Raw genomic sequence first — 23,501 nt, forward strand, 5'->3', positions numbered from 1 at the left:
AAAAATACTGTTCGTTGACTGATAAGCCATGACTTGAAGCCAAATACGACCAAGCGAACATGCTAAAAATGTGTTGTGCACCTTCGTGTGCAACTGCATTTTCAAAAAAAAAGGTTAGGTTAGCCTTGTTGTGCCCGCGTATCAACACAATTTCGTTTTTTGGTATTTAGTCTTATCTCAAATTCCCATACTATCAGCGTGTTCGCTGGTTGGTGCTGGTGCTGGTTTGGGCTGGCTAGTGCTGGTTTTTTTGTGAGAGGAAAATACTGTTGACTGGTTGAATAAGTCTGGCTGAAATCAACTAGCGAACAGGGTGTATGTTGCAAGAGTTATGTATGGCTATTTTTTGCTGATTAAGGGGGTGTTTGGTTTCTATTGGAAAATTTTAGTCCCTGTCCCATCGGATGTTTGGACACATGCATGAAGTATTAAATATAGACAAAAAAATAACTAATTGTACAGATTGTGGCTAATTTGCGAGACGAATTTTTTAAGCCTAATTAGTCCATGATTTGACAATGTTGTGCTACAGTAAATATGTGCTAATAGCGGATTAATTAGGCTTAATAAATTCGTCTCGTAAATTAGTCTCCACCTGTGTAATTAGTTTTATAATTAACTCATATTTAGTTCTCCTAAATAGTATCCGAACGTCCGATGTGATATGGACTAAAATTTAGTCCGGGAAATCAAACACCCTCTAAGATAAGATTTAGCCTGAAGGAATTCAGCTGCGCAGCCGCGGCACGAGTTGCTCTCAGGGCCTGTTAAGTTCCCAAAAATTTTCACCCCAAAATGTCACATCGAATCTTGGGGCACATGCATGGAGTATTAAATGTAGACGAAAAAAAAATTGCACAGTTGGGTGAGAAATCACGAGACGAAACTTTTGAACCTAATTAGTCCATAATTAGATACTAATTACCAAATACAAACGAAAGTGCTACAGTCATCAAACAGTAGCCAACCCAAAAAAAAAATTGGGAACTAAACAATTTGGGAACTAAACGCGCCCTCAGTTCGGCAACCTAGAATACAAAGTAGTACGACTCTTGCCGTACAAAACTGTTCCGAGCGAGCTCCGCGATCGAGATGCATATCGTGTTTCAGAGTCAGATCAGCAGGAGCGTCTGCGTGCTGCCTGCACTGAGACCTGCTGATTCTATCCTCATCGTGTGCGCAAACATGGTCAGATTCGCGTCTGGATAGGCCTTGCAAAATCAAACGGAGCACTGACCACATCTTGCCAGAATGCATTCAGGTTTGATTGTACTGCAAGTGGAGCAAAGAGCAAAGGAACTAATCTTCTTGTCTCAATAATATGTGCCCTCTTTGTATTCGCACGCGATCTGCTCTTAACACGCTGCGTGTCACAGCCTCACAGGAACGATCGCTACAGTAGCAATTGATGGAGTTACACTGAACGGACGTGTATCCACGAACCATCAATGCAACCATATGAAAGCTTTATTATCACTGAAATTTTTTTGAAGACGGGTTTAATTACCACAAGTAAAATCAACTTGGTCACTCGGCAGGTAAACACCAGGACAGAGTAGGCAAGACGTTTTGCAAGACATATAACTATACATGCAATCTCCAGTTCTCCACTGATGTTTGACAGACCTATTTGAAGCTGCACTCATAAAACAGGGCCAAGCAGAGTGTACACCAAGAACAGGCGAGCAGGAATACAGCAAAGTTGGACACGATGCCAGGCCGGATATCAGCGGAGTGATGTCTGGCCAGCGAGATGGAGCAACGCCTGCTTGTGGTAAGCTGTGCGGAGCTTCTTGTACTTCTGCACAAAGGTTGGAAGGTCGATGTCTTTCTCCAGGAACTTCTGGGGCAGCTCCTCAGACTCCTCGTCCAGCTTTCCCATTGATGCTGAGGAAACAACAATGCGATTAGTCACAAATTCAAACACTTGGAATTACATATTACTTTTTTGTTGTTGTTTTGAACTGGTAACTAGAAAGTTCAGAAGATTCTAGCATATAGCGTGCACAAACAGATATGCCTGAACACTGACATGCATTGTACACTGTACCGATTATGGATCAGAAAATAACCAAACTCAGATACAAGTATGCTACCGGTGAGATGGAGCTGAAGATGTTATTGTTCAGAGTACTTTGGAGCTTGTTGAGCAGTGCAGCAGGGGAATAGGACCTCATAGTATCATCCTTTTGCCTCTCCAAATCAGTAAGCCGGTCTTGAGCAGCAGCCAGTTCTGTGGTTCTAATTACTGTGCACTGCAAAAAATTATAAATACAAATGAAATGACAGCAAAGAAATGAAGTGCTGGAAACATAAGAACAAAATCAGTAGAAAGCTTCACAGTAACAGTATTACAAGGTTGTCGTTTCATGATATTAACAAATTTTATAAACTATGCTGATCCTTTGATTTATTAATGAATAGCCCAACATCAATGTTTTCTTTCTTTCTTCATGACATATAGGTGACAGTGCTGCACCTGATTCCTAAGCTCCAAAATCCGCTGCTCCTTTTCTAAATTTTCCCTATAGTTTACAACACTAAAGAGAGTAAGAATATATCTTATTTGAAGTTCTGTAAGTCAAAGGGTACTTTTGAAGCACCATTATTTCTTTGAAACCAATTCAAACACCACTATTTAAACAAACAGAATGTATAACTCACTTGCAAGTTGCAATGTCTCCTTTCCAAGCTCATCACGCACCTGACATTAAGAAAGAGGGCCCAGTCAGCAAATACACAAGACTTCAGTTATTTCCTATATGGGTATGCCAGAGATGAGGCGTTGAGAAAAAAAAAAAACACTAAACCAGATAAGCAGCAGTCACGTCACAACATAAATACTTGCAAAACAACCACCAACTCATGGATGAGGCACCAGAGGAAAGATGAAACATGTGTTAAAACTTAAAACTTAGCCCACACGAGGATTGACAATATGTAAGCTTTCAAGGATGTTGTACACTAGGAGATAGACTGTAAAGAAGAAATAATGAGCAAAAATAGTAGCATTGGAACTCTGACATCATTAACTAATCAAGAAGGTTTCAAAACTGTTTCCATAACCAGTGTGGCAAGGATATTCAATATGGACGACGAGACATTCTTAGGAACCTCAAGAATAATTGGAACCACCAAACCAAAGAAAGCTAATTTCAAAGTTCAGAATCCAAAGGAACATGAATAACAATATTAGGTGGGGAGACACTCTTAGGCGCCATTTGGATTGTAGGAATTTCAAAAAATTCCAAAATCCAGAGGAATGCAATTCCTATGTTTGGCTGACATCAGGTGCCGTTTGGGTTGGAGCAATGAATCTCACCGTTCCTCTGGAAAAGCACGCTTCCCTTTGCAAAACGCAGAAGCAAAAACATCCACTCCAACCCAAAAGTTTTCGTGGATGGCCAAGGTGCGCGTGAAAGAGAAAACAGAGGTAAAGGAAGGTCAAAGAAGCAATTGTGTCATGGCCACCAGGATTGAAGCATGATTTGCGCCGCTGCAATGACACCACACAGCCTATCTCAACCTCTCCTCTCTTTCCAGCTTCCACGCGGATCAAGCACCTACGCAAGTGCAAAATGGTCCTTCTCGAATGGAATGACATTGAGGACCTGCCCTTGCCAGTTGGGACAAGTCAGTGGTGGATGTGTGTGGGATGAGAGAGGTGCTGGCCAGTGAAGGAGAGAGACCAGATGAGGTTTGGGGAAGAGATAAGATCGAGCTTGGGAAGGAACAAGCAGCAGAAAGTAGATAGATGAAGTACTCAATCTTTCACTGCTGTGGGGTAGCAATTCGAATGGTTCATATATCAGTGGCTAGGAAAAAAAAAACTCTCATGCCTATAGAGATGAGTTGATCCATCCGTTGTTGACTATAAATAAATAAAAAAGGTTGTGCACATCCAGTTCAGGCAAATTGGATTCCTGTTCATTTCCAATTTTCCTATGCTCCTATTCTTGAATTCCAAACACCAACTCATAAAAGATTCAAGTGTTTCAATCCTCTGTTTTGCCACTACACTTCTTTCCTATTCCTATAGTTTTTCCTTTCCTGTGTTTTTCATTCCTTCGTTCCAAACAGGCCATAAAAATGTGGGTTATGACGCAGAAAGGATTTCAGCATCCTCTGGTGAACTCAACATCACAAATATAAAAAAGTGGTCGTGCAACAGAACTTACATTGTTCTGGGTTTTCACTTGATCAAGTGAGTTAAAGAACGCATTATATGCCTCTTGTCTTTCAATATCCTCTGTAACTCCTCAATACTGCACAGAAAATTTTGATTAAAAGGTAGCATGATATAACAAGGTTGTCAACTCCAGCCAAATGATGCATCATCAGGAAAATTAATATTGTTCAAATACATATGCTGTCAACATATAGAATTCACAAACACAGCACAAAGAATCAGCAGTACATGAACGGTCGATCCAAAATTATACAGCACTTATCAACTAGTTCTCCAACCTACACCAAATGCCATGTTCTAAACAACCAGTTCATCTCTACTTTTATTAAACTTACAATCACCCTACAACCTGCCTGCTTCTGGTTGTTCAGGCTTGCCTTAACATATGTACAACACAGATATGATATGCCAATCCATAACACAATGGTATATTGGTATGACGGCAGGCTTTGCTTCGAAGGAAGTACGGAGGAGATCGAGGAGCGTGAGAGCGTGCGAGGGTTCGGCGGACTGGAGCCGTGATTGCGGCGGCAAGAGATGACGGTGAACAGTATATGACGGTGAACAGTAGAGAGACCGGGCGCCCAAGGGTGACTTGAAGTCACAATCCCAGGCTAATCGTTTCCTTAATGAGGTTGGACTCTTATAGTCCTTACAACTCGACCCTTGACGCTAACAAACTCTTGCTATAAATCTGGACCAAATCTTCTAAGACTCTAACCCAAATCCGCTAGGACTCTAGATGGGCCTGAATACAACACGGTTCAGGCCCCTCTGTTGTTGCGCCTTGCATAAGTCCTTCCCACCATAACATCTCTCCCTCCCTCGGGAAACAGCTCGTCCGCGAGCTGGAAGGAAGGGTGAGCTTCCCGGAATGCAGGAACCGGCTCCCATGTAGCGTCAGACGCAGGCATGCCAGACCACTCGACAAGGACATGCCAGACGCCACGACGAAGTTCAGAGCGCAATATGCATTCCGGTCGCTGGAGAGGCCGGCCGTGGCGAAGTGGAGGAAGCACAGGCTCAGACGTCGGCGGTGTACCACGGAATGGCTTTAACACCCCGACATGGAAGACGTCGTGAATCCGGGCGCCCTCCGGAAGACGAAGCCGGTAGGACACCTCGCCCACCCGCTCAATCACCTTGAAAGGGCCAGCATACTTGGGCCCCAGCTTGCTGCGACCGCCAGGGGCTAGGGACTGCGTGTGTCGATGAAGCATGCGGAGCAGTACCTAGTCCTCGACGGCAAACTCCAGGGCATGGTGCTTGGCATCGTAGAAGCGGCGAGCGTACTCCTGCGCCTGGAGAAGGCGAGCGCGTACCTCGTCCAAGAACTCATCCCGGTTGGACAGCATGGTGTCGACGGCCTCCGTGCGTGCCTCCCCTGGAACATACGGCAGCAGGTCGGGCGGAGGACGTCCGTAGACCACCTGAAACGGAGTAGTCTGAAGCGCCGTGTGATATGCGGTGTTGTAACAGAATTCCGCCCACGACAGCCAGTCCAGCCAGTCGCGAGGGCGGTCACTAGTGAGACATCTCAAGTACATGGTTATGGCCTTGTTCACCACTTCGGACTGCCCGTCTGTCTGTGGGTGGAACACAGTGCTCATCCGAAGCTGGACGCCGGCGTGGCGAAAGAGATCGCGCCACACATGCCCCGTGAAGACCGGGTCGCGATCACTGACGATGGACTCGGGAAATACATGGAGGCGCACGATGTCCTGGAAGAAAGCTCGCGCCACTGACAACGCCGTGTAGGGGTGGCCCAATGGAATGAAGTGCGCATACTTCGAAAACCTGTCAACCACGGTTAGGAGAACACTTTTACCGTGAACCTTGGGCAGCGCCTCAATAAAGTCGAGGGAGATATCTGCCCAGACTCGCGAGGGCACCGGTAAGGGTTGCAGCAGTCCCACGGGGTGCAACGTCTCCGTTTTGTTCCGCTGGCACGTGGAGCAGGAACGCACGAAGTCGCCGACAACACACCGATCATGCTCGACGTAGAACTCAGTACGGAGCCGCCGTAGAGTCTTTTGGATGCCCTCGTGGGCTCCTGTGTGGGCGAGCTGAAGGACGTCGTCCAGGAGTGGGGACGATGCTGGCACGAAGACGCGTCCGTCATGGAGTATGAGCCCCTCGTGGACGGTCCAGGAGGCCCCGTGCGCACCGGCGGCCATGGCGTCGCGGCGTGCGCGCAACGTGGCGTCGGTGTCCAGCTCCTGGCGGAGGTCATTGAAGAGCCAGAATGTTGGAGCCGAGAGTGCCGCTAGGGACGCCGCATCAATGTCGCAGAGTCCCGCCAAGAGCGGGGTGTCGCCGTCGTGGCGAGACAGCGCATCGGCCACCACGTTCGCCTTGCCGGGGTGGTACTCAATCCTGAAATCATACCCGAACAATTTGCTCACCCAGTGATGTTGTGGAATTGTCGAAAGCCGCTGGTCGAGCATGAACTTGAGGGCGTAGTGATCAGTCCGGACGACGAAAGCGCCCCCCCAAAGATAAGGGCGCCAATGGCGGACCGCTTGAACGAGACCGATGAGCTCGCGCTCGTACGCCGCCGCTTTGAGATGCCGAGCCGCAAAGGGCCGACTGAAGAACGCGATGGGATTCCCGTCTTGATGAAGGACGGCTCCGAAGCCGGAGCCGGACGCGCCGCAGTCGACGACGAACGTGGCGTTGAAGTTCGGGAGATGGAGCACGGGTGCCGCACACAGCGCTGCCTTGAGGGCCATAAATGCCGCCTCGGCGGCCTCTGACCACCGAAACCCCTCTTTGCGCAGGAGCTGTGTCAAGGGGGCGGTGATGGTACCGTAGTCTTTGATGAACCGGCGATAGTAGCCAGCTAGCCCGAGGAACCCGCGAAGGCCGCGCGCCGAACGCGGCTGCGGCCACGACTGTACAGCCACCACCTTGGTCGTGTCCATGGCCACCCCTTCAGCCGTGATGACATGGCCAAGGTAGTGGACCGACGAGGTAGCGAAAGAGCATTTGGACCTCTTGAGATGCAGCCGGTGCTCGCGGAGGACGTCCAGGACGGCGCGGAGATGCTGTAGGTGCTCGGTCCATGTGGAACTGTATACGAGGATGTCGTCGAAGAAGACTAGGACGTTGTGTCGTAGGAACGGCTTGAGGACGAGGTTCATGAGCGCCTGGAACGTCGAAGGCGCGTTGCACAAGCCGAAAGGCATGACCAAGAACTCGAAGTGGCCATGGTGTGTCCGGAACGCCGTCTTTTCCACATCAGCGGGGTCGACGCGGATCTGGTGATAACCTGAACGGAGGTCCAACTTGGTGAAAAATTTGGCGCCATGGAGCTCATCTAGAAGCTCTTCAACGATCGGGATCGGAAACTTGTCTTTCACCGTCACGGCGTCGAGGGACCTGTAGTCGACACAGAAGCGCCAAGTCCCGTCCTGCTTCTTGACAAGCAATACCGGCGCGGAGAAGGGGGAAGTGCTGTCCCGTATGACCCCCTGCTGGAGCATCGCCTCGCACTGCTTCTCCAGCTCATCCTTCTGGAGGTGGGGATACCTGTAGGGTCGGACGGCGACGGGGTCGATGCCAGGCTTCAAGTGTATCCGATGATCACAGGGGCGCGTGGCCGGAGTCCTGTGAGCTTCGCGAACACGTCGGCATAGGTGTCGAGGAGACGGTCCAGGAGGACCGGCTCCGCCCCCTTGTCGGTGAAGATGTGGCCGGAGTGTAGCTGCTCGGCGCAGCCCGCGCTTGGCGAGCCAATACCCGTCCACATGACGCGGCGGCTGCGGAGTACGAAAGCCATGCGAAGACCCTCAAAGTCCCACAGGATCGGCCCCAGGGTCCGCAGCCAGGCGATCCCCAGGACCATGTTGTAGCACTCCAGTGGGATGGAGAAGCAGTCCATTGGGAAGACTTCGTCGCTGATCTCGAGCTTGGCGTTGCGGGAGAAAGCACGGCACGCGACTCGGTCACCGTTCGCCACAACCATGTGTGCACCGTGGCTGTCCTGAAGCTGCAGGTCTGCGCGCCGAGCTGCCTCTATGCTGATGAAGTTATGAGTTGAACCGGAGTCCAGGAGCTTGGTGAACTAGTGCGCGCCAATTTGGACGTGGAGCTGCATAGTCTTTTCGGCCCGGATGCCCGTGATGGCGGACAGAGAGATCATAGGCGCGTCGGGATCAAATGGCGGTGCAGCCAGGTCGTCCTCCGTGTCATCCGGCTCCTCCACGATGTAATCTGAGGCCTCGAGGTAGAAGAGCCGGGCACACTTGTGCCCCCTTATGTATTGTTCATCGCAATTGTAGCATAAGCCCATCTTGCGCCGTTCCGCCATCTCCTCCGGTGTGAGGCGCTTGAACGTGCGTGGCGCTGATGCCGAAGAAGTGGCGCTGGAGATGGCTGGTGCAGGCAGTGCGGCTGGTGTGCCAACAGGGCGGCGCGGCAAGCGCGGTGCCGGCAAGGCAGGAGCCTGCGAGGCATTGCGGCGCTCATAAGCGCGTGCAAGCCACATGGCATGCTGGAGGTCCTGTGGCTCGAGGAGCTCGACATCGACGCGGATGTGTTCCAGTAGACCGCCGGTGAACAGCCGCGCCTTCTGCAGTGTAGAGAGGTCGCCGGCGTGTGCGGCACGGGCTTGAAACTCCGCCATGTACGCGTCCACCGATCCTCCGAACGGCAGCCGCGCCAAGTCAGCGAGGTGGTTGGTGCTGAGGGCCGGGCCGAAGCGCTGCTGACACATGCGACGAAAGTCCGGCCACGCGGGGTGGCCTATGTCGCCTTCCAAGACGAGGTACCACTGTTGAGCCACGCCCGTGAGGTGATACGATGCAAGTCAGACCTTGTCCACTTCCCGTGTCATCTGGCCGCGGAAGAACTGCCCACACTTGTTGAGCCAGCTGAGCGGGTCCTCTTTGCCGTCGTAGGTGGCGAACGTGAGTTTGTGGTACTTTGGTACAGCCACGCCCTCCACCTCCGGCGATGATGGGATATGTGGCGGCGTCGAGGACATGTGCGACGTCGGTGCCGAGACGTAGGTCAGTCCTGTAGATGGGAACACAGGCAGCGGTGACGGTGAGTGCGGAAAATTAACCTGGGTGATCGGCACACCCGCTGACAGCGGTGGAGCAGGCGGCCGCGATCTGTGCACCACTGGAGATGGTACTGACTGCGGCGGCGCCACGCCGGATTCCGCGGACACCGCAGCGACCTCGGAGATCACCGGAGCGAAGACCGCGGGTAGGGCTAGGACCCCACCGAACCCCGGCAAGCCGAATTGCAGGAGCGCTGGTGAAGGGTCGAGATGGCGACTAGAGGGGGGGTGAATAGTCTTTTCTAAAACTTAATCGCGTCGGCTAACCGATACAAATGCGGAATTTAAACTAACGGTTTAGCCAAGACAACACCCCACTAAATATGTTCACTAGCACCTTGCAAAGATAACAATTAAGCAATAAAGGTGCCGGGCTAGCTAGAACTCTCCTAAACAATTCTAGGAGCAAGATTACACAAACCTATGCCACTAGTATTTTAAGTGACAAGGGAGCTCCTACACATGCTAGTAAGCAAAAGCACAAAGCTAACTAAGCTCACTAGCAATGCTCAATAACAAGGCAACCAATGCCTAATTAGAGAGCGCAAATACTTAGTTACACAAACTAAGCAATGTGACTAGCAAGGTTACTAAAACCAAATTAGCCACGCAAGAGAGCTACTTCTATGCTACACAAGCAAGAAGGTAATTAGCAAGCTACACAAGCTATCTAATTACAAGAGCAACTACACAAGCTTAATATGTATAAAAGTAATTGCAAGCTTGTGTAATGGGGATGCAAACCAACGGGAAGAACAAGGTTGACACGATGATTTTTCTCCCGAGGTTCACGTGTTTGCCAACACGCTAGTCCCCGTTGTGTCGACCGCTCACTTGGTGGTTCGGCGGCTAATTAGCATCACCCGCTAAGCCCGCACGTCGGGCGCCGCAAGAACCTACCCCTTGAGTGAGGGTAGCTCAATGACACGCTTTACTAGAGTTGCTCTTCGCGACTCTCGCGGGGCGAGCACAATGCCCCTCACAAGCACTTCTCCGGAGCGCCGCACAAGCTTCTTGCGCGCTTCGACGGAGACCACCACCAAGCCGTCTAGGAGGTGGCAACCTCCAAGAGTAACAAGCACCACCGGCTTGCAACTCGATCACCTAGTGCCACTCGATGCAACCTCACGATGCAATCGCACTAGAATCGCTCACTCACACAATCGAATGATCACTATCAAGTATGTGTGTGATGGAGGGCTCCCAAGCACTCACAAGCATGGACACTAAGTCCCTTGAGGTGCTCCACCCAGCCATGGCCGAGGGCCACTTCTATTTATAGCCCCAAGGGCTAAACTAGCCGTTACCCCTTCACTGGGCAACGGTCGGGCCGACCGGACGCTCCGGTCGTGTTGACCGGACGCTGGACCTCAGCGTCCGGTCGCTCGCAGACGACCACGTGTCCCGATTCCAACGGTCACTTGACCTGACCGGACGCAGCAGCACTCAACTGACCGGACGCTGAACCCCCAGCGTCCGGTCGTTTCCAGTAAGCTCCCGAGCATGACCGGACGCGTCCGGTCGAACGCGATCGGACGCAGCCAGCGTCCGGTCACTCTCCAGCTACTGCGTCACCGTACGTCAGCCTGACCGGACGCAGCCTTCCAGCGTCCGGTGCATTCAGATCCAGCGTCCGGTCAGTTGACCGACGCCGGCATCTTCGCGACCAACTCGTTTTCACTTCTAACTTCTTCACCCTTGCTCCAATGTGCTAACCACCAAGAACTTGCATCCGGCGCAATAGAAAATAGGCATTCCATTTTCCCGAAAGCGCCGAATCCCGCCTCGCAAGCTCGGCGGGAGGGAGAGAGGGACCCAAAACCCATCTCACCCCTGCAAACACCACCTCCTTTGTAAATGTGCCAACACCACCAAGTGTACACCACAATGTGTATGTGTGTTAGCTTTTCACAATCATTTCCCAAAGGATGTTAGCCACTCAACTTGCCACGCCACTCGATCCTAACGACAATGCAAAGTTAGATCACTCGAGTGGCACTAGATGACCGATATGCAAACAAGTTTGCCCCTCTTGATAGTACGGCCATCTATCCTAAACCCGGTCATAAACTTCTCTACACACCTATGACCGGTGAAATGAAATGCCCTAGGTTATACCTTTGCCTTGCGCATTCCATTCCATCTCCTTCAATGTCGATGCAACACATGCACCAACACGATCAACAATGATATGATCCACTTCATATCATTACATGATCATATTGGTTCATCGATCTTGACTCTACTTGCTCTTCACCGTTGCCATCGTCCATCGGCGCCAAGTCTTGCTCAAGCTTCACCGCCACGCAGTCCATCACTCCAAAGCCTTCGACTTGCCCTTCACGCTTGCAACCGGTCCATCAAGCCAAGTCTTGTCTTGATCTTCTCCACCTTGATCACATGACTCAATGTCATGTCTCATGTGCATTTAAGCTCCTTCATCATCACATGTGTGAGCTTTGCAACATCTCCAAGCCATTTTCACCTTCATGGCATATGTTGCTCACACACATGTACCTGTGGACTAATCACCTGTGTATCTCACATAAACACAATTAGTCCACCTAAGTTGTCACTCAATTACCAAAACCAAACAAGGACCTTTCAGCTGGCCGGCCGTCGAGCGCCGAAAGCCGGGCACCCTGGTCCGCCAGGTGGTGGTTGACGGCTGTCATCTGGAGTTGGAGGCCCGCGATGGCCTGCGTCAGCGCCTGGAGCGCCTCCGCGGTCGACAAGGGTTGGGGCGCGGACGGCACAGTGGGCACCAAGATGCCCGATGGTGCTCCCATCGGCAGCAACGCGGCGGATTGTGGAACGGCGGAGGCCGGCACGCCGGTCGTGGGAGCAGCGGATGAAGGAGAGACCGTCGCAGATGAGTCTCCGGATGTCGCCATGGTCTCTGATACCAGGTTGGTATGACGGCGGGCTTTGCTTCGAAGGAAGTACGGAGGAGATCGAGGAGCGTGAGAGCATGCGAGGGTTCGGCGGACTGGAGCCGTGATTGCGGCGGCAAGAGATGACGGTGAACAGTAGACGACAATGAACAGTACAGAGACCGGGCGCCCAAGGGTGACTTGAAGTCACAATCCCAGGCTAATCGTTTCCTTAATGAGGTTGGACTCTTATAGTCCTTACAACTCGACCCTTGACGCTAACAAACTCTTGCTATAAATCTGGACCAAATCTTCTAAGACTCTAACCCAAATCTGCTAGGACTCTAGATGGGCCTGAATACAACACGGTTCAGGCCCCTCTGTTGTTGCGCCTTGCATAAGTCCTTCCCACCATAACATATATGCTCTAGGACCATGCCCTAGTATAGTGTTAAGGTATCAAAATTAGAGCAATCGTATGTTATAGATCTGGACACAGTTTTGTTAAATGTCCCAGTTTGGGGATAACCCTAAAAGCATATGATTCATAGTAAAGGATGACTAAGTATTTCAATGCAACATAATAAATATGAGACAGGAGACAATCCTGTATGCAAGAAAGCCAGAGATAAATCATTAAAGGAAATAAGACTGTGCTAACCTCTTATCCTTCAAACGGGCAATTATCCCTGCAGCCTCAGCAGGAGATGGTTGCGCACAGGATGAAGACTGCGGATTATCTGAAGCTTAGGTGTGGACTAGCACTAGAAGAGGTAGGGGTGGATGGACGTGAAGACGAACCTACAACCATGGGAGGGTACCAAGACTGCGTAGGGATGTCCTGGAAATTTGGATCTGTTTGCTGCTGCTGAGAGCTGCTATGAGCGCATTCAGCAGAGCCAATGACAGTAATCAAGGAAGCAAATTTTCAGAACTTGTAAGCATAATTTCTTATATGGCGTCCTTAAACATTCAGTATAACTGTTAAGATGCATCAACAGGAAATGGCACATATAGCAATCAGGTAAATTCTCTTTGGTTAGCTAAAGAACTTTTGGACCGCAGGGTCATACAGGGAGGAAAAAACTAAAACTAGGCACCACAGTGTTGTGATTGCACAACTTATTTGAACTAGCAGGTTCCAAAGAAAACATGTACTCCAATAAAGTTTACTACGGAAATATATTTCATAATTAATCTAATTATACTTATTTTGTATCATGAAAGTTCGAACCTTTTTATATAACTTTAGTCAAAGCTCAATTAGTTGACTTCTCGAAAAGCGAGAATTGCATCCTTTTGTGGACGGAGGGAGTACCACATGCACATAGGCAATTAGGAATATGTAAAACCTAACTAATCAGACAGATAAATGAGATGCCAGGGCTCATAAAACATAGATAATGGCAACAGCATATACTCATTTCAATAAGATCAACATACCCAAAGAGAGGAAATCTCCAGCTCATCGTATAGAGAGATCTGCATTGAAAGAAAGAAGGTTACGGACGTCAATTCATAAACTGATTGGTGATGTAATACGAGATGTTTGAAACCTTCTTATTTGTGAAGATCAAATTGACATCCAAGTAAATTTTGATGCAAATAGCATAACACTAGTGCTTGCAAAGATAACACTAGTGAATTGCATAATCATAAAACAATCATTTCATTAAGTTGCCTATGTGTGCGTGAGGCAGCAGTAACTCGCTACTATCATGCATTCTAGAGTTAAAATGGGCCGGTAACTATACAGACAAATCGTCGGAAGTGGGCACGATCCTCATTACACAACTTCCAGTAGGGGCATGGGCGGACTTAAGGAAGGGGCACCGGATTCAGTTCAACACAGGGACGGACCCAGATGGATCACCAGATACATATTTTTTTTTTTGGGGGGGGGGGGGGGGGGGGGGGGGGGGGGGGGGGGGGGGGCGATCGAAATTAGCAAGTACAATACATATAAACAATATATAGATAACTTAAGGTAGGGTTTGGGTGCTCGGTTTCGCACAGCATGAAGGGAAGAGAAGGGGTGGGCGTACCTGCTCGTCGCCGGCAAAGGTCCCGATGGAGACCTAGTAGGGCAACGGTGGCGGTTGCCCAGTCGTCGCCGTGCGCGAGAGAGAGAGCACACGCGGGGGAACGAGAGAAGGTTTTTGATTTTTTTTTTTTTAGCAAAGAAGGTTTTTGGTTTCCTCCATGCGTTTCTTTGTGTCTGGGCTTCTGCTCTTCGTGGGCTGATCGGCCCAGCATGCACGCAAAGATTTGGGGCCTGATCGGTTCAGTTCCAAAATTTACCACCCTAAAGATTTGATAAGCTATGATTTTAATTAGTATTTGGTTTGTTATTAAAAACTTACCAAATTCATACATTTAACTTGCTAAATTTATAGTAATTTTTTTACCTAACTTTTAGCTTGTTAAATCTCAAGCATGCCCTTGAATGCGGATTCAAGTCACACCGTGACTTTAGCCTGCCATCCACCGTCCGATCAAGATAAGGGCCATATTGATTGGGGAACTTAGACGTTTTTATCACACGAAGCAGCAGCAGGCCACCAGCGGATGAAGTAGGGATGGTAGCGGGTCGGTTGATATGTGGGTAAAGTATATTTACTCGTCCGCGAATACATACCGTGACTCTGACTTTTAAGCATATTCACATCGGACGGATACCTATATTTAAGAGATCAAATAATAAAATCAAAGCAATATGAAATGATACATTTATAGTTAAACGACATCCAAATATGTTAATCTCGCTTGCATAGAATTCACTAAGACAATAGTAGCTTACATCATAGAATGATAATTCGATCCTCATACAAATAACATAAAACAATTACACAAGAGCTAAAGTAATACTCCCTCCGTCCTAAAAAGAATGACGTTATAGGAATTTTTAGACAGGTTAAGGGTGGATGGAAAAAGATGCATGTGCCCTTAATTAGTTGAGTTGCATATACACGATAGAGAAAATCTATTTTCATTTAATCATGCATGCACAAGATTAACGTGCCAGATTATGCATGTATGAGGTTTGAATCCTAGAACATCATTCTTTTCAGGACAAATTTTAAATCCTAGTACATCATTCTTTATGTAATGGAGGGAGTAAGTTAATAGCTCACACGTCACTTTATTCGGCCATCCAATAGCTCGACATGCTATGCATATGCTACAAATTACATCAAATTGCAAGTACTCATCAGTAAAATTTGATACCCATACTCTATCCATATCTTTGTGGCTACCCAATCCTCGTGTACCCTCAAATAAGTTTTAATGTCTATGTCCACAGTTCCACACCCATTAGGTACGAAATCTGCAGGAACCCGCCGCTAAGGGCAAGTACATTGTTACATATCAGTCGTCTCATACTCCGTCTCATGTGGAGCCATGTAAGATTTACTGATGTAGAGGAAAGAGAAAGCGAGAGAGAAAGATGTCGTTGTTTTACGAAACAACCGCCTCATGAGCTAAAATTTAGGACTGTGAGTTAACTATTATACTATTGTATGGGTTGTTGTTGTCATGCAACTCAAAACTTTATTTCTATTCTATGCATAAATTAAGGAATTGTTAGTTACTTTGAGATAACTTAAAAAATAACCATCGTACATGTTGTCTATTAAGTCGTCTTAAAATTACATGACACTATTTGAGACCATCTATCACATAGGCCCCGTTCGAATGGTATGGTTCTGGAGGAATTCTGGAGGAATTTATGAGAGAAAAATATTGTTCCGATGAAAAAAGAAGCAGATTAAGCCGGATTTAAGGACACGCGAACGATATCAATGTAATTACCCTAATATTGCCATCGTACCATCTACAGGACACGGCCGCCGTGTGCTGGCATGCAGGGCTTGTTTGGTTCTGAGCCTGGGCTCCAATTGCTGGATGGTCCTTGCCTGTGTACCATTTGGTTGTAGCCCTGGAATCTTGCCTGCTCCAGGCTAAAGATGGCAACGGGGAATTCCTCGTCGGAGGTTGCCTCCCCATCCCCGTCCCCACGGGGAGAAAAAATCCCCGTCCCCGTCCCCGCCAAAGCTCACGGGGACGATTTCTCCCCCATCCCCGCCCCCGCGAGGGGAAAAATCCCCGTCGGGGATCCCCGTCCCCGCATTTGTTCATCACCATTCATGTTAATTCATCATCATTCACATGAGTTCATCGACACAATATTAGAGTACACCACGAATCACAATCCAAAAATAGCTAAATAGCAAGAAGCAGGATATTAATCATCACAAAGGTGTAGAACTAGGGTTATTGCTGTTATATATACTCAGAAGACATTGGGCCTTCGTGGGCTGGTTGGGCCATCAGGAAAGAGAGCAAAGCCTGTATATAAACGGGGCGGGGATGCGGGTATCGGGGACGGGGAATGCTCCCCCAGACCCGTCCCCGCCAAACCCGACGAGGGACGTTTTCTCCCCGTTTAGATCCCCGTGGGGGCATATTTGACTCCATCCCCGTCCCCTAATAGGGGAATTCCCCGCGGGGAATCGGGGATCAGGTCCCCGTTGCCATCTTTACTCCAGGCAATAGATTCCCCAACCAGGCAGACGATATCGAGCACCTGAGTTGAGCACACTTGCCTGGGCTAACGGAAGTACGTGTGGCCTGTTAATCGCATGGTTTCATCGTCTTTTTTTTCTCTTAATTAAGGCATGGTTTTGCGGACTCGACAAACTTGCAAAACAATTATTTCCTTCAATCTCTCGTGCTCCCTCTAATTAATATAGAAAAAATAATTATTGTAAGGAAAAGACTAATACAAATAGTTATTTTGATACGAATAATACAAATAATATTACATATGTTTTAAATATGGTATTATATCTTTATTAGTCTATCTAGGCACAGACTTTCAACTAAACAGATCTTCTTTAGACTTGCCTGGTCAAGCAAAATTTATCAACTTTCCAAACAACTCTGAGGCAACACTTTTTACCAGGCAAGTCCTCCATGTCTCCAACCAAATATGCCCGCAGCGCGTGCGAGTCTATCAGCTCCGGCAACGCCGGTGCGTCCCAGCACAGACCCTGCGTGAGCCTGACCTCCATCCCGCGCAATCAAGGACAGGCCACTAAGGCCCCGTTTAGATCCAAAAAATTTTGGATTTTGGCTACGGTAGCACTTTCGTTTGTATTTGGCAATTAGTGTCTAATTATAGATTAATTAGGTTCAAAAGTTTCGTCTCGCGATTTCTCATCTAACTGTGCAATTAGTTTTTTTTTCGTCTACATTTAGTACTCCATGCATATGCCGCAAGATTCGATGTGACGGATACCGCGTAAAAAATTTTGGAATCTAAACGGGGCCTAATAAAAGCTTTGAAAAGCCTCCGCAATGCCAAACCTGTCTCGGTGCACGTGGGCGTGAGAGCATGAGAAGGACTTTTCCTAGCATTTGTGTCATAACCGCACCTAGTTAATAAGTACTTACTTTTATTCAAAAAATTATAAGACATTTTACTTTTTTTCTAAATACGTTGTTTTTATCGTGTGTTATGATTTGGAACCAGGGTGCATAGGACATCGTCACAGGGCAGAAGTAGAATTCATAGTTCAGAGCTTTAAGAGATAGACTATGCACTTAAATATAAAGGTTAATAACTGGACCCCACACCTCAGTCATTATATCCGGCACGTTACATGGCAAGCATATATATCAGGTCATCTCCAGACAAAAGCTGAAGCTAAAAGGGTTGCGATAAGCCAACTTCGTCTGCTTGGTTCAATGTTTATCCTGGACTGGAGTTACGAACTGCAAGTTGTTCTATTGGGTGGCGTTGAAGAACAGAGCTCAACAGGCTCGACGCAACCGCGCCCAACACCGCAAGGAAGAGTGGCAGCGGTATGAGTTGGCTTGTCGAGACGTTAAATAACGACGCTTGGCTGCAGAGGCAGCATATGAACAACGTCTAGGGTCTTCTGGAATCAACAACCCTTCAGATGCAGGCTGCAAAAGCGACATCCCATGCTAACCCTTACCGAGGACCAGATGCACGGATACCAGCCCACTCTCGTCTGGGACCCCAGGGTAACCAAGGAGGAGGACAGCGAGTACCAGCCCACTCCCGTCTAGGGCCGGTGGGTAACCAGAACATGAATCAGGGTGCCGCACAATCGGCCTATCATGGGCACCGGTACAACAACAGAGAGGGCAGAGGCGAGTCCGAGTACAGAGAAGCCGGCATCTCACCAGACAGGTTCCCATGTTTCTCTGATAGACTACTCTCTGTCTGGCTTCTCTACAAGTTCAAGACATCCAACCATACCAAGTACGATGGGAAGACAGAACCCAACCAATGGTTGCGCATCTACTCTCAGTCCATCGAGTTGGCAGGCGACGACGACGATATCAAAGTGTTATATTTTTCCATGGCACTCAACATTGTGCCTCTCTCCTGGTTTGCTAAGCTACGAGCCAACTCCATTGATACTTGGGGACAACTTCAGCCCAAATTATGTGAAAATTTTTGCAGCGTCCTCACCCACCCAAGTACTCAGAACGAGCTCAGAACCTTCAAGCAGAAACCAGATGAAACCTTCAAACAATATTATCACCGCTTTGCTAAGTTACGAGCCTAAGTCTATGATATCACAGACAGGGAGGTGATAGATCACTTCGCCAACGGGATCAAGTACAAGTGGCAGTTTGAAAAATTCTATGACGATAATCCAGAGACTATCGAGGAATTTAAGCATACAATATAGAAGATGATTGCATCTGAAGAGCGTACTCGCGAACAATTCCCACGTGGCCAACAAGACAATAAAGGCTACGACCCTAGAAGCAATCAGGGTGGACAGTCCGGTAGAAAGAGAGGACCCAACAACACCATTGCTTCCATGGATAGGTCCAAGAAGTATAACAAAAACAACAAAAAATTCGAAGACCTCAAGAACTTACCCTGCCCTTTCCACAAGAACGCCAAGCACATGGCGGCCGAGTGCAAACAACTCCAAGAACTAGGTTTCTACGACAAAAGCAGCAAGGGAAAGGGTAAAACTGATAACAACAAAGATGGAGATGACAATGCTGACCCTGACTTTCAACAGTCTAAGGGCCAAATCACTATGATCTTTGCGGGACTACCGTCTTCATCAAACAAGCGCTTAGGGAAGTTGGCTCTTCGGGACATCATAGCAGGAGAACCCTCAATGCTAAAGTGCCTTAACTGGTCCGAGCACCCAATCTAGTTTTCCAAAAAAGATCAATGGACTAGCGTGACTAACGCTGGCCACTATCCACTCGTCCTGTGTCCAACAATAGCTGGCATGACTATCCCCAAGGTCCTAATCGATGGCGGCGTAGGATTGAATATAATATTTGTAGATACGCTAAAGAAGATAGGCCTAGATTTTACCAGCCTACTCACCCCCATTGACGTCCCTTTCTACAGGATAGTACCCGGCAAGGCTGCCATGCCACTCGGACAAATCACGCTCTCGGTCATGTTTGGTAACCCAAACAATTTCCAAATGGAGTTCATCAAGTTCGAGGTGTCTGACTTCGAATCATCATACCATGCTATCTTTGGTCGATCTGCTTTGGCCAAGTTCATGACCGTTCCACATTACCCGTACCTCTTGCTCAAGATGTTGGTCCCAATGGCGTGCTCTCCTTCCAAGGTGACCTCAAGCGCTCATACAACTGCGACATGGAAGCCGTCCAGATTGCAGCTAGAGTGCAACAAGCCTATGAAGCACAGGAGATCGCCAACCTTGCACAATAGACTAAGTCGGAAGACATGGAGATTCTGACTAAGAAGGCAGGAATCATTACACCACCCTCTAAGACGGATACCATCGAGATTGATTTAGGTACTGGTGATCCCTCCAAGACGGCTATCATCAGCACCCACCTCTTCAAAGAATAGGAACTTGCACTCACCAACTTTCTCAGGGAAAATAAGAATATCTTTGCGTGGAAGCCGACTGATGTGCCAGGTGTTCCGAGATAGTTGGCTGAGCACAAATTGGATTTAAAACCTGACTCAAAGCTGGTAAAGCAACGTCTACAACGGTTCTCACCAGATAAGAAAGCCGCAATCAAGAAGGAAATCACCAAGCTATTGGCAGCCGGGTTCATTAGGGAAATCCTTCACCCTGACTGGCTAGCCAATCCTATACTCGTCTAGAAGAACTCAAAAGAGTGGCACATGTGCGTTGACTACACAGATCTCAACAAACACTACCCGAAGGATCCTTTTGGCTTACCTCGCATTGATCAGATCATAGACTCTACGGCCAGGTCGACTCTTTTATCCTTCATTGATTGCTACTTGGGCTACCATCAGATTGCCCTCCATAAAGAAGATCAGAGCAAGACATCCTTCATCACTTTGTTTGGTGCCTTCTGCTATATGACCATGTCCTTTGGGTTAAAAACACCGGTGCAACCTATCAATGGGCTATCTAGGCGTGCCTAAGTGAGCAGATTAGTCATAATGTAGAAGCCTATGTGGATGATGTCGTCATCAAGACCAAAGACCCTTCTACTCTGATCGTAGACTTGAAACAAACCTTTGATAGTCTTTGTAAGTACAAGTGGATGCTTAACCCAACAAAGTGTGTGTTTAGAGTTTCTTTCGGATAGCTATTGGGTTTCCTCATGAGCCATCAGGGTATCGAAGCTGGTACGAAACAAATTCAAGCAATCACTCAGATGACTCGACCTCACTGCGTCAAAGATGTTCAGAAGCTGACAGGGTGCATGGCTGCACTCAATCGTTTCATCTCGCAACTCAGGGAGAAAGGTTTGCCCTTCTTCAAGTTATTGAAGAAGTCGAGCAAGTTCGAGTGGATAGTTGAAGCTGATGAAGCCTTCCAAAAACTCAAAGAGTACCTATCCACTTCTACGATACTTACTCCACCCGAGAAATGAGAACCACTCCTACTCTACATTGCAGCTACTACTATGGTAGTCAGCACAACAATAGTCATGGAGCGAGCTAAAGAAGGACATGTATATAAGGCACAATGACCTATCTATTATATTAGTGAGGTGCTTTCAGAATCCAAGGCCAAGTGCCCTCATGTGCAAAAGCTCATCTATGCCCTCTTGATCGCTTCATGCAAGCTACACCACTATTTTGATGAACATAAGGTAACAGTGGTATCCAACTTCCCACTTGGCGACATCCTACGCAATCGAGATGCAATAGGACGTATATCCAAGTGGCCAGTCGAACTCGGATCTCAAAACATTGAGTTTGCCTCCCGCAAGGCTATCAAATCTCAAGTCTTGGCTAATTTCATAGCTGAGTGGACCGAAGCCCAGCAGCTGTCGATGCGGGACCCACAGGATACCCCGCAAGGGAGAAAGAAGATCTAGTCCAACTAGGATTCTTCCCATATAATCGTAGTAGTAGAACTATTAGGTAATCCTATTAGGAAATCTCATTGTAAACCGACTAGGACTCTGGCCTCCTGACTATATAAAGGAGGGCAGGGCTCCTGAGAGAACAAGGCAGATAATAATTAATCCAACGCAAAGGCTAAGGCCGACTGGACGTAAGGTTATTACTCGATCTATGATCGAGGGCCTGAACCAGGATAAATCGGCTAGTCTCCTAGCGTAAACCATCGAGTTCAGCATACGCCGAAGCCCGAAACATACTGCCCCGGGTACCCCCGTGGCAGGCTATCGGTGGTGAAACATCGACAGCTGGCGCGCCAGGTAGGGGCTTTCGGCGACTTTGCTTCCAAGAGCTCGATGGACCTCGACAACATGATTTTCCCGACGGGATCAACTTTCATCTTTCGGCTCATGGATCTGCGAGGCAGACAACAACGGCAAGCTTCAAAGCCATCTCCTCGAAGATCCAGATCATCTAAAAGAAGTTCCTATTTCAACAACTACAACGGATCAGCTCACCAGAAGATTCGCGCAGCTCATAGTATCCGAGTCAAATCGGATTTCACGACCACTCGTATCCGATTCGAATCCAAGCTCCAAGACGAAGTTTTATCCGAGTGCTTTCAAGAAACCAAGTTCTTTTTTGGCAAGATTCCAGAGCACAACCCAAAACAACTCAGATTACCCCCAGAATTCTCTCAAGAAGTCGAGTTCTTTTCCATTTGGGCTCGACAACATGGCAAAATCCTATCAAGGACAGGTCGAAAGACTTTTCAATCCAAGATTCGGGATACCACTGATAGGAGCTCAGGAGGGCCTCGTGCTAACGATAACATCGCAGGACTGTATCATCCACTGGCCGGATTCCGTTCCTGAAGGTAGCGGAACCCAACTAGTTGGCACAACAACAACAAGCTATTTTACCTTACCAAGAAGGAGACTCGATCTATGACACCGAGGCATCCACTAAAGTTATCAGCGACTCCGACAGCATGAAAACTAACGCCAATAACAGAACGACTCATGCGCGAGAGGTGCTCATGGTTCGACAACCGCGGTCACCATTAAATCCCCCGGAAGCACCCGATGTTAGATCATCGGATGAATCAGAATCCAACATATCACCCTTTGCCCAGGGCTACGACGGAGAAACAGATAGTCAGAAACAAGCTAGAGAAAGAAAAAACAAGTTGAAGCAAGGGCGCCAACACCGTGCTAGGCAGCGCCGGGAAGCTTGGATCAGATACAAGTCAGAATTGGCTGAGTACGACAAAAGAAAATCGCAACGAGAAGTCGAAGGGAGACGCACGGCGAATACGCCTTACGATAAGATTCGAGAAGCATTAGAAGAACTCGGAGCAACTTCGCATCCTGGTGAGAAGTATAAATAGCTCCAGGACTTGCTCCAATCGACAATCCTGAGAACGCATGAAGAGAAAGCTCGATCAAGACTACCCGCCAGATCAACAACCCACCGGCAAGAAGATCTAAATCAAAGGAAATCCACTTTCGAAAGACTTGGGCTGGGTGGAAGCCATGACGGAGGAAGTAGGAAGGAACATAATCAAGGCCACCAATTTGAACAACTAAAGAAGACTAGGAGCAGGGTTCCTACCCAGACAACCTCGCAAGATTGTTCCCATCAGAACGACAGTTGGCCAGAGGAAGGCGCCGAATCTGAATTCAAAGAAACCAAGGCACACGACAGGTTCCCCTGCTTCGCGAACAGGCTCGCATTGGTGCGATTACCTCACAAATTCAAACCATCTAATCACTCCAAGTATGATGGCAAAACTGAACCAAAGCAATGGCTCAGAATATATTCACAATCGATTGAACTAGCTAGAGGAGACGACGATATCAAAGCCCTTTTCTTCCCCATGGCACTGGAGGCCATGCCCCTCCAATGGTTCGATAAACTAAATCCAGGATCTATCAGAAATTGGGAGGATTTGCAGAGAGCTTTTTGTGAGAATTTTGCAGGAATCATTAC

General features: G+C 48.2%; 1 pseudogene; it reads right to left on the reverse strand.

Moving 5' to 3' along the window:
• Nucleotides 1-1,466: 1,466 nt before the first annotated feature.
• LOC136539888 (vacuolar protein-sorting-associated protein 37 homolog 1-like) lies at nucleotides 1,467-14,285 on the reverse strand (annotated as a pseudogene).
• Nucleotides 14,286-23,501: the final 9,216 nt, after the last annotated feature.

Source organism: Miscanthus floridulus, chromosome 2, assembly GCF_019320115.1.
Source record: "Miscanthus floridulus cultivar M001 chromosome 2, ASM1932011v1, whole genome shotgun sequence".
Taxonomy (NCBI): Eukaryota; Viridiplantae; Streptophyta; class Magnoliopsida; order Poales; family Poaceae; genus Miscanthus; species Miscanthus floridulus.